Source organism: Mauremys mutica, chromosome 21 (genome assembly GCF_020497125.1).
Source record: "Mauremys mutica isolate MM-2020 ecotype Southern chromosome 21, ASM2049712v1, whole genome shotgun sequence".
Taxonomy (NCBI): domain Eukaryota; kingdom Metazoa; phylum Chordata; order Testudines; family Geoemydidae; genus Mauremys; species Mauremys mutica.
Genome location: NC_059092.1, coordinates 3,862,067 through 3,875,640, shown reverse-complemented (window position 1 = coordinate 3,875,640; position 13,574 = coordinate 3,862,067). Strand labels below are relative to the sequence as shown.

General features: G+C 44.0%; 1 protein-coding gene and 1 long non-coding RNA gene across 12 annotated transcripts in view; one reads left to right on the top strand and one right to left on the bottom strand.

Moving 5' to 3' along the window:
• The window catches only part of MEGF6 (multiple EGF like domains 6), a 231,862-nt gene that overhangs the window by 54,325 nt on the left and 163,963 nt on the right, over nt 1-13,574 (bottom strand). The gene's annotated exons all lie outside the window — the stretch shown is intronic.
• Nucleotides 4,895-9,374, top strand: LOC123354311. The gene is made up of 2 exons (XR_006574723.1): nt 4,895-5,046; nt 8,542-9,374. It is a non-coding gene; the product is annotated as an uncharacterized LOC123354311 (long non-coding RNA).

Genomic DNA, 13,574 nt, shown 5'->3' with positions numbered 1-13,574 from the left:
AAGCATGGAATTTCTATCCATAGAGATTCTACGGTATAGTTTGATTCATTTAATATCTTTACTATATTTGACTCTAGGCTTTTTTTTCCACACATAGTGCCACACCCCTACCACTCAATCCTTAGCCTCTCCACTGAGATGAACAAGGATACTAACAAATGTTTGATTGGATATGTGAACATCTTTTCTGTAATAACTGAACCGAGAAACCTGCTCATTTCTTACAGGCCACCAAAAAACTATCCAACTGCACTGACTTTTGATCACTACACACCCAGTAGAGATTAAAAGTGTGTGTGGGTGGGTGGGTTGGGAAGGGAGGACATCACACTTTAGAGTTGTGTGTGTGGCTGGTTCTAAAAATACAAGCTATAATGGAAACACAGAAAGAGTTCCCATCAATCAGTTTGCAGAAGAAATTGCTGTACCAATAGGGAAGAATCTTATGAGGGGACTACCACAGTCCCTAACTAAAAACACCTCTTCACAAACCAGCATTGCTCAGGTAATCACAGTTCTTGAGCAGCCTCTGAAGTATCGCTAATCAGTCAACCCTGGAAAGCTAATGCCAATAAAACTCTGTCTGTTTTTCACGGGATCCCTATGTTCCTATAAAGTTCTCTTCTGTAAAAACATATGCTTCTCTGGCAGACACCGCAAAGTTCCAGCTCACTCATTTTTAAATATTATTATTTTACAATATAATTGCAATAGAACAACATGCAGCAACAATAGCACTTAGAATCCCCAGCTCTATTTATCCCGGGACCTCAAAGGGCTTTATAAACATGAATTACTGAAGCCTCTCTATCCCCTTGGTGGTACACAGAAAAACAAACATGACTAACCCCTGAATGGAGTGGGACTCGCATTCTGGCCAAAACTCCAAGTGAACTGAACCTTTGGGAGGTTCAGAAAGTTTGTCTTGCCCTTATTAGGCTGGGGATACTGACTATCTCATTTACTCACCTTTGGGTGCTCTACACCAGTGGGCCGCGAGCAGGTATCTGGGGGTCCACCAAGCAGGGCGAGCATTGGACTCGCTGCAGCCCAGCGCAGAAAGCCAAAGCCCCTCACATGGGGTTGAAACCCAGGGCTCTGAGCCCCACCACTCGGGGCTGAAGCTGAACCCTAAGAAATGCAGCTTCGCGGGGGGCCCTGTGGCAAGGGGCCTCAGGCAATTGCCCTGCTTGCTACCCCTAATGCCAGCCCTGGCTTCAGAAAAACAGTTGTTGTGACACAGGTGGGCAGTGGACTTTTTATAGCATGTTGGGCAGTGGAGGGGGGTTTAGAAAGAAAAAGGCTGAGAACCCCGGCTCTATACCTCCTCCTTAGAAGGTATGTCGGGGGCCCCTCTTAGCCTGAGCTGAGGTGTTGCAGGACGCCTCCCTCATCGGACTGGGGTAGGAGTGCTATAATGCCTCCCTTGGCCTCGGCAGTGGGGGAATTCAGCGCATATTGCAGTTGTAAATTGATTTTTCATTCGTTATTTATAGCTCACTTTGAAACACAAAGACCTTCTCCTATAGAAAGGGTTATGAACAGCTGGAAAGAAGGTCAGAGGACTATGCCCAGAAAAAAAAAGGCTAAGAAGTTATATCAAATGACAACTCTTGGTGTTTATAACTTGTAAGTCAAATACAGTATAGCTCTTTAGCTCAGCTATGAAAAATGACCTCCGAGGTTGGATGTTTACAGTACGGAAACAGACCTCTCAGACTTGTTCAATGCCTTTCATTTTCCCTCCTAATTAAACCCATTTAATCTGCACCTTTTTAACAAACAGTTTCTACTGTAGCAAAGTAGACTGATGAAATACTGAAAGCGATTTGATTAAACCAGTATATTTTTTACCAGTATGCTAGCGAAACCCCAATATTATTTACTGTGCAGACATTTGATCCAGGATACACATGGAAAACCCACAAAAATGTTCTGATTTTTCTACGAACAAGTCTCCAAACCGAATCTGTTCAAACCAGAGCTCAGGACCTCTCTGATGCAAAACAGTTTGAACTTCCATTTGCATCAAGGCAAACATGAGTCTCTGATTAACTAAACAACATTTGGGGGGGAATAAACAGGGCTGCCCAGAGGATTCAGGGGGCCTGGGGCAAAGCAATTTCGGGGGCCCCTTCCTTAAAAAAAAGTCGCAATACTATAGAATTCTGTATTCTCGTGGGGGCGCCCTGCAGGGCCTGGGGCAAATTGCCCCACTTGTCCCCCCCTCTGGGCAGCCCTGGGAATAAAACTAACGTAATTGGTTAGAATGCTGCACGGCACTGGAGCAAGAATAATCAGCCTGGGTTAATTTTCCTGATTTTTTTTAAATTTGTTCTACTTTGACAGAGGCAATAGAAGTAGTTGGCATTACTGAAAAATTATAGTTACATTACTTGAGTTATAACAGAGCTGGGTGGTAGCCATTTTACATGTTCTGGTATATTAAAATGTTTAATGAAAACATTCAAAATCTCTATAAATAATGCAGTTATAGTTCTGGGTTTTTTTTTAAATCATTAAAATAAGGCTAAACTCAGCCAGTACATTCCTCCATATGGGAGAAACACAAGGCCAAAGTTTAAAATCCAACATATCTTAAGTCCAAAATAAGCTCACAGTATGAAACTATTCCTTAGAGTCTGGGGTCTAACTTGCCTTCATGACCCATCAATGCTATACACCAGATTTTTAAAGATTTAAAACCTAAAGTCAAAGTTCTTGTTGGCTTTCAAATGAAAAAAGACATCACGCTGTACTGCCAGCCCAGGAGAGGGATGTCCTCGAAGACAACCACACAGCAGCAGAAGCATGGGCAGCAGCTGTGCAGGCTTCCCAAAGCAGATGTGAAAGGACCACTTCTGCAACTAACAAAACCAGGTTTAATCTCCCACGTCCATTTGGTCCCTAGCCTTTCCATGGAGACTGACCAACCAGATGCCAAGTGCTAGCAATTGTGATCGTGGATTTTTGAGTTGGGGACAATCATCCATAATGAGGCAAAGTGAAACTTCCAGCATATCACATGTACACCATCCAAGCACTGTCAGATGGCAATGACTATCCGTCACGATAAAGCTGGGTTGGACACAAGCAACTAGTGAAATGTTAAGTATCAGAGGGGTAGCCGTGTTAGTCTGGTTCTGTAAAAGCAGCAAAGAATCCTGTGGCACCTTATAGACTAACAGACGTTTTGCAGCATGAGCTTTCGTGGGTGAAGTGGGTATTCACCCACGAAAGCTCATGCTGCAAAACGTCTGTTAGTCTATAAGGTGCCACAGGATTCACCCACGAAAGCTCATGCTGCAAAACGTCTGTTAGTCTATAAGGTGCCACAGGATTCTTTGCTGCTTTTAGTGAAATGTTATGCATCCCATTACCAAGCGACTGACCAGCAAGTCCTCCTTGACAAAGGTCTTTTAGAAGAAAGCCCTTGTAGGGTGACCAGATGTCCTAATTTTATAGGGACTGTCCCGATATTTGGGTGTTTTTCTTATATAGGCTCCTATTACCCCCCACCCCTGTCCCGATTTTTCACACTTCCTGTCTGGTCACCCTAAGCCCTTGGAACCCTGCCCCCATGTCTTTGCCATGGGGGTGGGGAGGGATAGCTCTAGTGGTTTGAGCATTAGCCTGCTAAATCCAGGGTTGTGAGTTCAATACTTCAGGGGGCCACCCAGGGATCTGGGACAAAAATTGGTCCTGCTAGTGAAGGCAGGGGGCTGGACTCAATGACCCTGCAAGGTCCCTTCCAGTTCTAGGAGATAGTAATAATAATTGGAGATATACCTATTTATTACTGGAACCAAATATGGCGTGAGGATGGGCTGTGAAGTGCCCTGACACCTTACTGCAAAAGCCAACTCAAAATGTTTGAGGAGAACTAATAACCAGAAGCCAAAAGGTGAAGCAGCAGGAATGTTGGGATCTTACAGGTATTTTATTTTCTCTCATTCTCCTCCCCACCTCTCCAAAGTTCAGTACATTGTGTTAGCAAACTTATTGTTAAAGACTAATAATCCCATCTGAGCCTCATACATGCTGACAGTGGACATGCTGACTAAGGAACCCTAGTGTTCTATTTGTGTTAACCATGCCGGGTACTTTCCAGCCCAGTACAAGTAATAGGAGCCAGGCGTCATTCTCTGGCAAGAAGCATATGGACAAGACAGTGGTGGTTGGCATCACTGGCTATTCGGCACGAAGTAGTTTATGGTGGAAAGGATCAAAGCAATAACATTATATTGCTTTTAATATATACCACCCACATTACACTGGATAGCAGCAGTGCTCTCGGATGCCAGCATTAAGATATGCTAGGAAAAGCAGCAGACTGGTTTAATTTAAGCACAGGGAATGGCAAGAACTAAAGAGTAAGAAGGAAAAAAAAAGATTAAGCTGTTTAAAGGAAGGGCCATTTAGTCCTGGGCCTCCTTAGGATGCTGTCTCTCAGAGCAGTGAGTGAAGGCTAAGACATCATTATGGGTCTTATTTGAATTAGTAATCCCTTTCTTTACAAAGCCACACTAAAACAAATTTCCATTCCCAGATGCTTTCCCTAGCTGACCCTTTCTGTGACAATGCTGCCAAACCCAGTGTCATATTGTGTATCATGTGGATTTGTGTGAGAAAAACTCGACAGATTTTCCACAGATGATATTTCACAGCTTTAAAAGAGACCAAATTACTTCCACCCTCTCTGCCTCTAAAGTGAGTTTTGTGTTTGGGAAATGTTCTGGGCTGACAGCCCCAGAATCCGAGGTCCTCAGCTGACCCTGAAACAGATACAGCATGGACAGTGCCAGTGTTTGCCGCCCACGGAAAGCCATGTCTAGTCTGATAATAGAATGGACTGAAGCAACTGGCAAAGCAGCACACTTCAGGCTCATGCATCTGCAGCTGAAAGTCAAACCGAGCCTTTGTGGTTACAGGCAGCAGTTCTCCTGCAGTCGCGGAAGCGCAGATGCCAATGGAAGCTGTCAGAAGTACATCTCCCTTGAAGGTCACTCCTCCCTATCTCCCAGGGACCAATTTCAGAACAGAGGGGTAAGTGAAACATCCACTCCCATTCATTCACTCTCTAGATTACCTGCTTAGACTGCTCTGTATCCCATTTACCAACCCTGATTCAGCAAAGCACTTAAGCAAGTGCTTAATTTATATGCCTAAAGTTAAGCACATTGTAACAGGGTAGCTGGCCCCTTAAATGCAATCAGGCCCAGCTCCCCTGTTCCAATCCAGGTGTAAAAAGCAGGGCAGGTCTACCTCTGGGGAATTATAAATGAGGAACAGCCCAAAGGCATGTGACAATTCAGAGTCCCGAGAGGGAGACAGAAAAGCCAAGGGCTCTAGAGAAGCAGAGAGCTCAGGCGAAGAGCAAAGCTGGGCTGATACCTGCAGAGAGAGAATGGCACTGAAGGAGGGAGCGGTGAGAGTTTCCTAGTTGGGCTGGGGAGCCAGGGATCAAGCTGGTGAAAGCAGAAGGCAGAAAGGCAGTGTGCAGGGGTCACCTACAAACTTCCCCAGGCTGGACAGCCATGGCCAGAGAGGGCTGAGAGCAGCAGAGGGAGATGTTTGCTGGCCCTCTGAGCCAGACAGGAGGACCAGACAGGGCTGGAGGCTGGAGAATGATAGAGGGGTGAGCCCAATGATATCTCTGGGCAAGAGTGAGAACTAGACCCAAGACTGAAAACGGGAGGAGAAGTGCACCCCTCCTAGAAGGGCTGGAGTGAGGCATGGTGAGAGATGATAGGCCCATACCTGACAGTCTAAAGAGATGCCAGAATCTAAAGCAAGACACGAGAGCTGCACCAGAGCACCTGAGCATGGTAAGAGATGCCATGGCAGTGTCTGGTGTGCTGATGGTTTACTGAGACTTGAAAGATTCCATGTGCTGTTGGGATTGTCTTGGGGAATTCCAGACTATGGTTGTGGGAATTCTGCCATTAATTAACCCTGCAACAGGCTACTTGTACTTGGAAATCTTGTGGGGAGTTACAAGGGAGTGCCATGGAGGCAGTCACCCTGAGACACACATGCTTAAGTTCTTTGCTGAATCGACGCCTAATGTCACATACCTTAGCAAGTTGGTGGCCAAGGCAGAAACAGAACCTGCGGCCTTGACTCAATATCTCCTGCTCTCACTTCTCTCTCTCTTAGGCACTATTTTGCTTTCAAGTCCAGCTGACTTGCCATCAAAAGTAACAGGAAAATGCTTAAAACACAAATGCAGCCAATCCAAGTAGTCAGAATGGGGGTTCACCCCCCTAACTCTTAATACAAAACCTTCAACTCCAAGAAATCTCTAAGTGGTAAACACCCCTGTGCATAGTCAGGGTTAAATTTTCAAACACATCTGTCTAAGTTGGCCATACAACACACGGGATTGAAAAACAAAGCTCTAGGCAATGGCAGCGCATGCACTGTGTGTGCAACTTCAGCAACACACAAAAAATCAAAACACAGTCCTTCCATCCAATCAAATAAATCCCTGGTATACTTGATATTTCTTCAGCTAACATACTCCTAATGATATAAATAGGGATAGATTGTGTAATCTAAGTTCCAACAATCTCCAAAAACATGCTGTGTGCTAATAAGGACCATCTCTGCTTCCCGGGCCAAAGAACGCAATTGGCTCAAAGTAAATCCCTCGTTTTGCAATGGAGTCCAAAAAAAAAGAAAAAAAAGAAACACGCTGTGAAACAGTATAAAAGGACTGAAAGATGTTTGCCATCCCCCTCTTCCCATCCATTTCTGAGCCCGGGACAGGAGGTAATTTCAGGATAGTGTGCCGACGTTCTTTTCTTTAGCAGAAATCTCCCCGTTTGTTCTCCCTTCCTTCTGTAGTGAAGCCACGTCATGCTGGGTTGTCATATTTCAGCAGCAGAAAATGTGCACAACGTACAAGAATTTCTTGCAGCCTTGGTACAGATCACGCAATGAGCTGTCGGCAAGGGTGAGACACTGCGCTTTCCTGTGCTGTTCTAAGCAGCACACACACATCACAGCCCCAGGAAAGTGTGTGTGTGGGGGGGGGTTAACAGCTTTTGCACCTTCCCAATTCTGGGGTGTTCCATGGCCTCAAGTGACCCTGGCTGAATTTAGGCAGCCATCCAGGGCTGTCTGTGCCTGCTCATGGGCAGCAGTGTGGCACAGAATCTCCACAGCACTGCCACTCTCACCCTCACTTTCCATAGCACCTGAGCCAGGGCTTGTAAAGGGGCCTTCGGAAGACACCCTGTGGCTCTCTCCCTTGCTTCCCGCACCAGGGGAATTGTCCCCAGGCCATATCTGGAGCCTTTGGGGCCCCTTTGTCCAGTGGGGTCACAAGCATTTTTCTAGGGGAGGGAGGATGCCTGGTGGAGCAGGGGAGGGAGAGCCAGGAGTCCTGGGTGCTATTGACTCTGCTACTGTCTCACTGTGACACAAATTAATTCATTTACACTCCCTGCAGGCAATTTACCCATCAATAAAATAGCTTTAATAAGAGGTTGTGTTGAGAGGCACAATTGTGAAGTGTTTAGAGAACCTTGAAGGAAGGATGCTAAAAAGGGCAAAATATACATTTTAAATGTAACTGTGTTACTTAGACAGCTATAAATATTCAATTGCTGGGCACCTCATTATGTTATTTCCTTTGTAAAATCTTTTCAATACATTTTACATGTTTCAGAAACCTAAAAGACCTGATTCTCCTCTGCTTTGCAGCTTGCCGCGTGATATATACTTGTGCGAAGTGCACAGGTGTGAACAGCTACAGGAGGCACAAGGCATGGGAAAGAACGCAGCTAAATGTTTCACCTGGTTTCTAGCTCCTGCATATTACGAGAAAGGACAGGAATATTCATCACACACATGTAAACGTAACCCAAACAAAGAGCTGAAGTTTTCATCCTCTGCCTGTGCTAACCTATTTGCGGTGTGAGCTCTGCAAGAGGTTTTGAACCTTCAGAGTTAACAGCAAACCAGCCTCCGCTAGGGGGGTTTTGGAGACAGGATGGGCTTTAGTCAGTGCTGTTGATGAATCAACAGCTTTGTGGGTTTTGTGGTGATAGGAAAACATTCAGAGAATTGGATTCATGGGTTGACATATTTTAACTAGAAACTTTATAGCACGATACTCTTTCTGTCTCCAAAACACTTTCTGGCACTGCATTTCTGCTCACAGTATTGCCAACAGCTTCCTAAAGTTAATATCCATGCTTGACAGTGGCTCTGGACCACAAGACTCCGGGGTACCTCGGCTCAGAGCTCCATTAGGAACCAATATATGTTCCATGTTTCCTTCAGCAGAATGGAATATGAGGGAGTCCAGGGGGGAGCGATAGCTCAGTGGTTTGAGCATTGGCCTGCTAAACCCAGAGTTGAGAGTTCAACCCTTGAGGGGGCCACTTAGGGATCTGGGGCAAAAATCAGTACTTGGTCCTGCTAGTGAAGGCAGGGGGCTGGACTCAATGATCTTCCAGCTCTATGAGTTAGGTATATCTCAAATTATTATTCATTCTTTGTTTCATTATGATCTATTTTCTATAACTGCAGGAATTTTGTGCGTTAATTGCACTGAGACTTTTCTGTGCTGCAACTGAAAGATATCCCACACTGAAATGCAGCCCATGCACACAAAGAAGTGACCTGATCCCACTTACTCTGCACAGATAAAAATCCCATGAACTCAAGGGGAGTTTTGCCTGGATTAGTACAACACTACTGGGCCCAGGTCATTCAGAACATCACTGCGATGCAACCCGGATCTTCCTGCTCCAAAAGCACAAGCTCCTACATATCTGAAATATGGGAGAACTTCCTTCAGCAGCGAGGCACTACAAGGTCTATGGCACACAGCTGAAAAGTTCTGATTCCATCCAGTAGAGTGCAGTGGTACAGACAACATACCCACATATAGTGAGCAGTTCATTACAATAGGTTTTAACTGTGGTTATTGTTATACAGGACACTGAATGTCTTGGCAGACAGCAACTAATACAACTAGAAAACATTTCCTCCCCAGTTAGATAACTCAATTTCCTAATTGCATCTACAAAGGTAGCTTGCTGTACCCTTCTTTAAATGTGTGTCCACACAAGCATCCAATCTTGGGGTGCGGCTCTGAACCAGCTTCCAAATCACGACGTTTGCCTGCCATGGAAAGGATCCACCATATGTGACCAAAAGTGTATCTGATGGATTATCACTTAATTTGGTCTTTATGCTCATCTCTTTCACTCAGTCACATAGTTCCTCTACCTTCAGGTACACCTAGCCTTGCAGACTTTCACTTATGCGGGAGAAATTTTCTCTTCCCATATGGCGCTAGAACTGGGGAAGAGTTTGTTAAAGAAGAAAACTAAAGAATAAATTAAAGTTATTGTTAAGTGAGGCCTCAGGTCTGTTCTGCTGCAGACTATACACTTTCCTACAGCCCTCGAAGAGCCAGCCCTGTAATACTTGTCAAGAATGTTGGTTTAATAAAAACCATGTGATTGCAAAGATCAAGTCATAGCAAAGCCTCTGACTTTGCAGGGTAAATATTTATCTAGACTGAGCACTGGCAGAGTGAACCACTTTCATGTACTTGTGAAAACACCACAGAAAGCAGGCATATGTTCAAGGACCAGGAATTATTGTAAAGTGACCCACTGAGTGAATACTGGCTTGATTGCTTGCATTTTCCAGACTTCACTGTGTTATCAGTCTAGGTATCAGAGTGCGGTGAAGGAACAGGAAGCCTCTGCACAGTTCCCTGGAACATACTTTGCCTGATGAATAAATCTTGGGAGAAACAGTGCCCCTTGACCACCTCATGTTCACAGTGCGGGGTACTTTCTGTGGGTTGGTTTTTTTAATTGAAGGCATGGACTATTGTATGTTTAAGTGACTTCTGCAAAGTCAAAACACCTCTCAACACTGCAGCTCAGTGGCTGTTCATGTTTATTAAAGTGCTGTCAGCAACTGGATAGGATACAGCTACTAGTACCAAGAGAACCACAACACAAAGTTGATGGGGTAGAAACCATCCACCAAGCAACAAGCATAGGAACAGACACACTCATTTGGCATGAGCATTCATGGCAGGAGCCAAACGGAGGCCTAGGAGTGAAGGGAAGGCAGAGTCACAAACACAACCTCATTTATTGCACATGGAAATAAACCCGATTTCTCTACTCCATTCTGAACTTTGAAAAACTCCCATATTGTCAACTTTGATCCTATTACAGAGTTATAATGAGTATATTGTACTTTCTTCTATCATGAAAATGTGTAAGGCCAAAAATCATCAAACCTAAAATGAGAATGCTGTATTTTTATAGCTGTTCTGGTGGTGGTATTTTTTAGAAACATTAATTTATTAATTATATAGTGTGGAGGTTCTACAAGCTCTCTATTCATATTATAGGTGATATTCTAGATGTACTTTGTCACAGAGATGCAGGCATGCTGGAATAATGTCAGGTCCTGCCAGCCCTGAGCTCCAGAGATCTTAGAAGCTACCCCAATACCTCCCATTAGGTCAGGTTTAATGAATGGGGACACTTTAATTCTGGTAGATGAGCTCCAGTACCATGCATCTTACTGCTAATCCTTCCTGGGAAGATTAATGCAGAGCAGTTTTGCAGCCTGCATAGGCCTGATTGGATTCCCACTGGAATTATTTTGCATAGATGGTATGGAAAATCCGTTTTAGTTAACTGAATGTTTCAGTTAATGATGATCATCCCTCATGTGTTTTCTTTTGATTTTTGGGGGCCTTTGTGACTGAAAGGTTAATGCTTCCAAATGGGAGGGTTCACTTTTCACTCTATAGTATTCTTCGTTCAATGAGTTAGAAGAAACAGTAACACTTTAGGCCACAGAAAGGGAATTAAACCCTTCAGGTAGCAAATTTATCACACAGGTAACAGCAGCATATACATACAAAATGGATGGTTATTGGTTCAAGTGGTTACAGCAATGGACTGGGAGACACCGGCTTCTTGTCTCTGTCTGCCATCCCTTTGCCGTTGGATTTGTCCCTTGCAACACGACACTCCACGAACTGCCAATTTAAATGGATGCCTCCCTGACAACATTAGAAATATCATGATGTGGTCAGTACATTTGGGGCTGGGGTTTTGGGGTGCACAGTTGTGGATACTCTTCCTCCCATGCTACCCATTGTAAGTTAATAAATGTTGTACGTAGGATATATATAATGGTGCAGCGTGGCATAAAAGATTTATGGCTTGATTTGGGGTTGGCCACATCAGTCGTGACTCTCTCTCTCTCTCACACTCACACACACACACAATTTTTTTAGCAGTCTTTGGCCTGACAAGTCTCGGAATCCCCTTCACCCAGGAATTTGTTCCACTTATGTGAATATTCACTAAAAGAATTTGCAAAAATGGCAAATAAATAGCATCCCGCAGGAAAAGTGAATTCAAAACAGCAGCAGCAAGAGCAAGAAGGCTGACACCAACCTCAAGGGTGAGCTCAACAGCCAGGAGGGGGAGAACTGTTAGAAGAGACTGGCCTGGAAACCAACCGAACGCCAGCTATCATGTCTGAAATACTGTACTACATATGCTCAGAAGGTGATGCCTGGATCTGCAGCAGCCAAGTGGCTGCATGACTGGACTCTCAGAGGGAAAGGTAGATGGGGAATTTATTTCACAGCCTAGATTCCTAGTGCTGCAGATCCAGCGTGTTGCCATTGTTCTAAACATGGCTCTTTGTAGCTGCTGGGACAAGAGTGACCCTTTCACTGTGTGCCTGAATATGTCTGCAGTGGGTTTCTCAGAATCAAGCGCAGAATAAGGAGCCATTCTTCATGTGGTTTGAAGACTCCACTACCCCTCTGGAGCAAAAGCGCTGCACACTTCCCTACTTCAGGGAAAGGCTATTTTATAAGATTATCTCAAAAAACTCCTCAATACAAACCGTTACATCTTCTGTTTAAAACCCTGTCTCCTCATGCCTAGTGCATTCCTGAGCTAGCAGCAGGCTGACTTTCAGTGCTGACCCTCCTTCCCCTATCCCGGGAAATGAAAGTTGATCTCTGGCAGGGGGAAGTACTCAAAAAACCCAGCTATCAATAAAAACTGGGGTCCACCAGAAAAGCCCAACCCCCCTTTATTGCCCTTAAAATGTGGCCTTGTGTGTTTCCAGGATGTTGATTCTCTCCCCCTCTGCCTCGTTAGTGGTGATATATGACACGGGGAGAGCTTTATGTCAAGCAGGGGAAACCCCTGAGTGCTGTGCACATGCAAGGAAACTCAAGCTCTCTGCATTTAAATTGCATAAATTACAGCTACATGGGTAAAGTCTCCTATAAAATAAAAGAACGGCAGAATTACATGGGGTGCAGTCTTGGGGCCATTTGCATTTCTAACAGATCAGTCCAGATTTTTTTTTTAATTCACTGAGAATGTGGACTCAACTCTTAGTCTCTGACTGGGCACCATTCTGCTCATGTTAACAGTCCATAGAAGAGAAGTCCTGCGTGTAGTTTATGCACAGTTGGGAGTAATATATCCTGTTTACTGCAGAGTGTGCTCTGAAATCCAAAAACCAGGGATGCAAGAAAACCCAGCACCAACAGTTGGGATCTAGGTTTGAAAACCATATTGAACTAGGAATTGGATTGGATTACTGAAGCCAAATACATGGCACCTTTTAAAGATTTCAGAGCATTAGGGAAGTTTCTTTAACTTTTGAAGAACTCTAAAAATCTCTACAAAATGTTTCACAAAATGTTGAACATTTTGGAAAAGATTTAGCAAGAACTATAGAACTCCATATTTCTCTGGCTCCTTTCATCCTACTGTAAATTTAATGCCATAACTCCAGTCTTCTAACAAAACACACAATTAATTCCAGAATATGGATAGCAAGTTTTGATGTATTCCACGAGTGCATGCATGTTATATGCAACTAAAAATGCACCTTGTTCTCTAGAGTCTTAACCAGAGGTTTGTCTTTCTTTGATTAAATCCTAGGGACATTAAACTAAGAAAAGGAAAAGAATGGAAAGAATGAAGAAAGAAAGAAAGAAAGAAAGAAAAGACCCAACTAGTGCTATCTGACCCAAAAATGGGTACTCAATTTTAAAAAGTATAAACCAATTCAGAATAAACTAGGGATGCAGTATAGAATATGTTAGAAAGCACTTCTTGTGCTTACTTCTTTCCCTATTTATTGTAGCTGGCTGATAAAGGCTGATTGTAGGATGCAATAAAAAGTCTTATTTTTCTTGAAGAGCAACAGAAACTTCCAACAGATGTTTCTGCTTTTAGATCAATTGTAATTTTATGAAGAAGTTTTTTTTTCTCTTCCAAACAGCAGGCACCAGAACTCGAGAGACCTGCTGCTGCTGCTAAGAAATATGCTGGCTGGCCTCACTGCCACACGTCAGGAACTAGCAGGGGAAAAGGATCCAAAAGCAACTAATTTTCCCATTCGCAAAGAGAATCAAAACAAAGTGAATGTTGTGTTTGTTCGTTTGACAGCCCTCCTGAATGTTGAAGCTCCACGCTTTCTGGGTCTGGGCTGTGTCTGGAAGTGGAAGAGCCAGATTACCACAAGGCAGGTTGTTT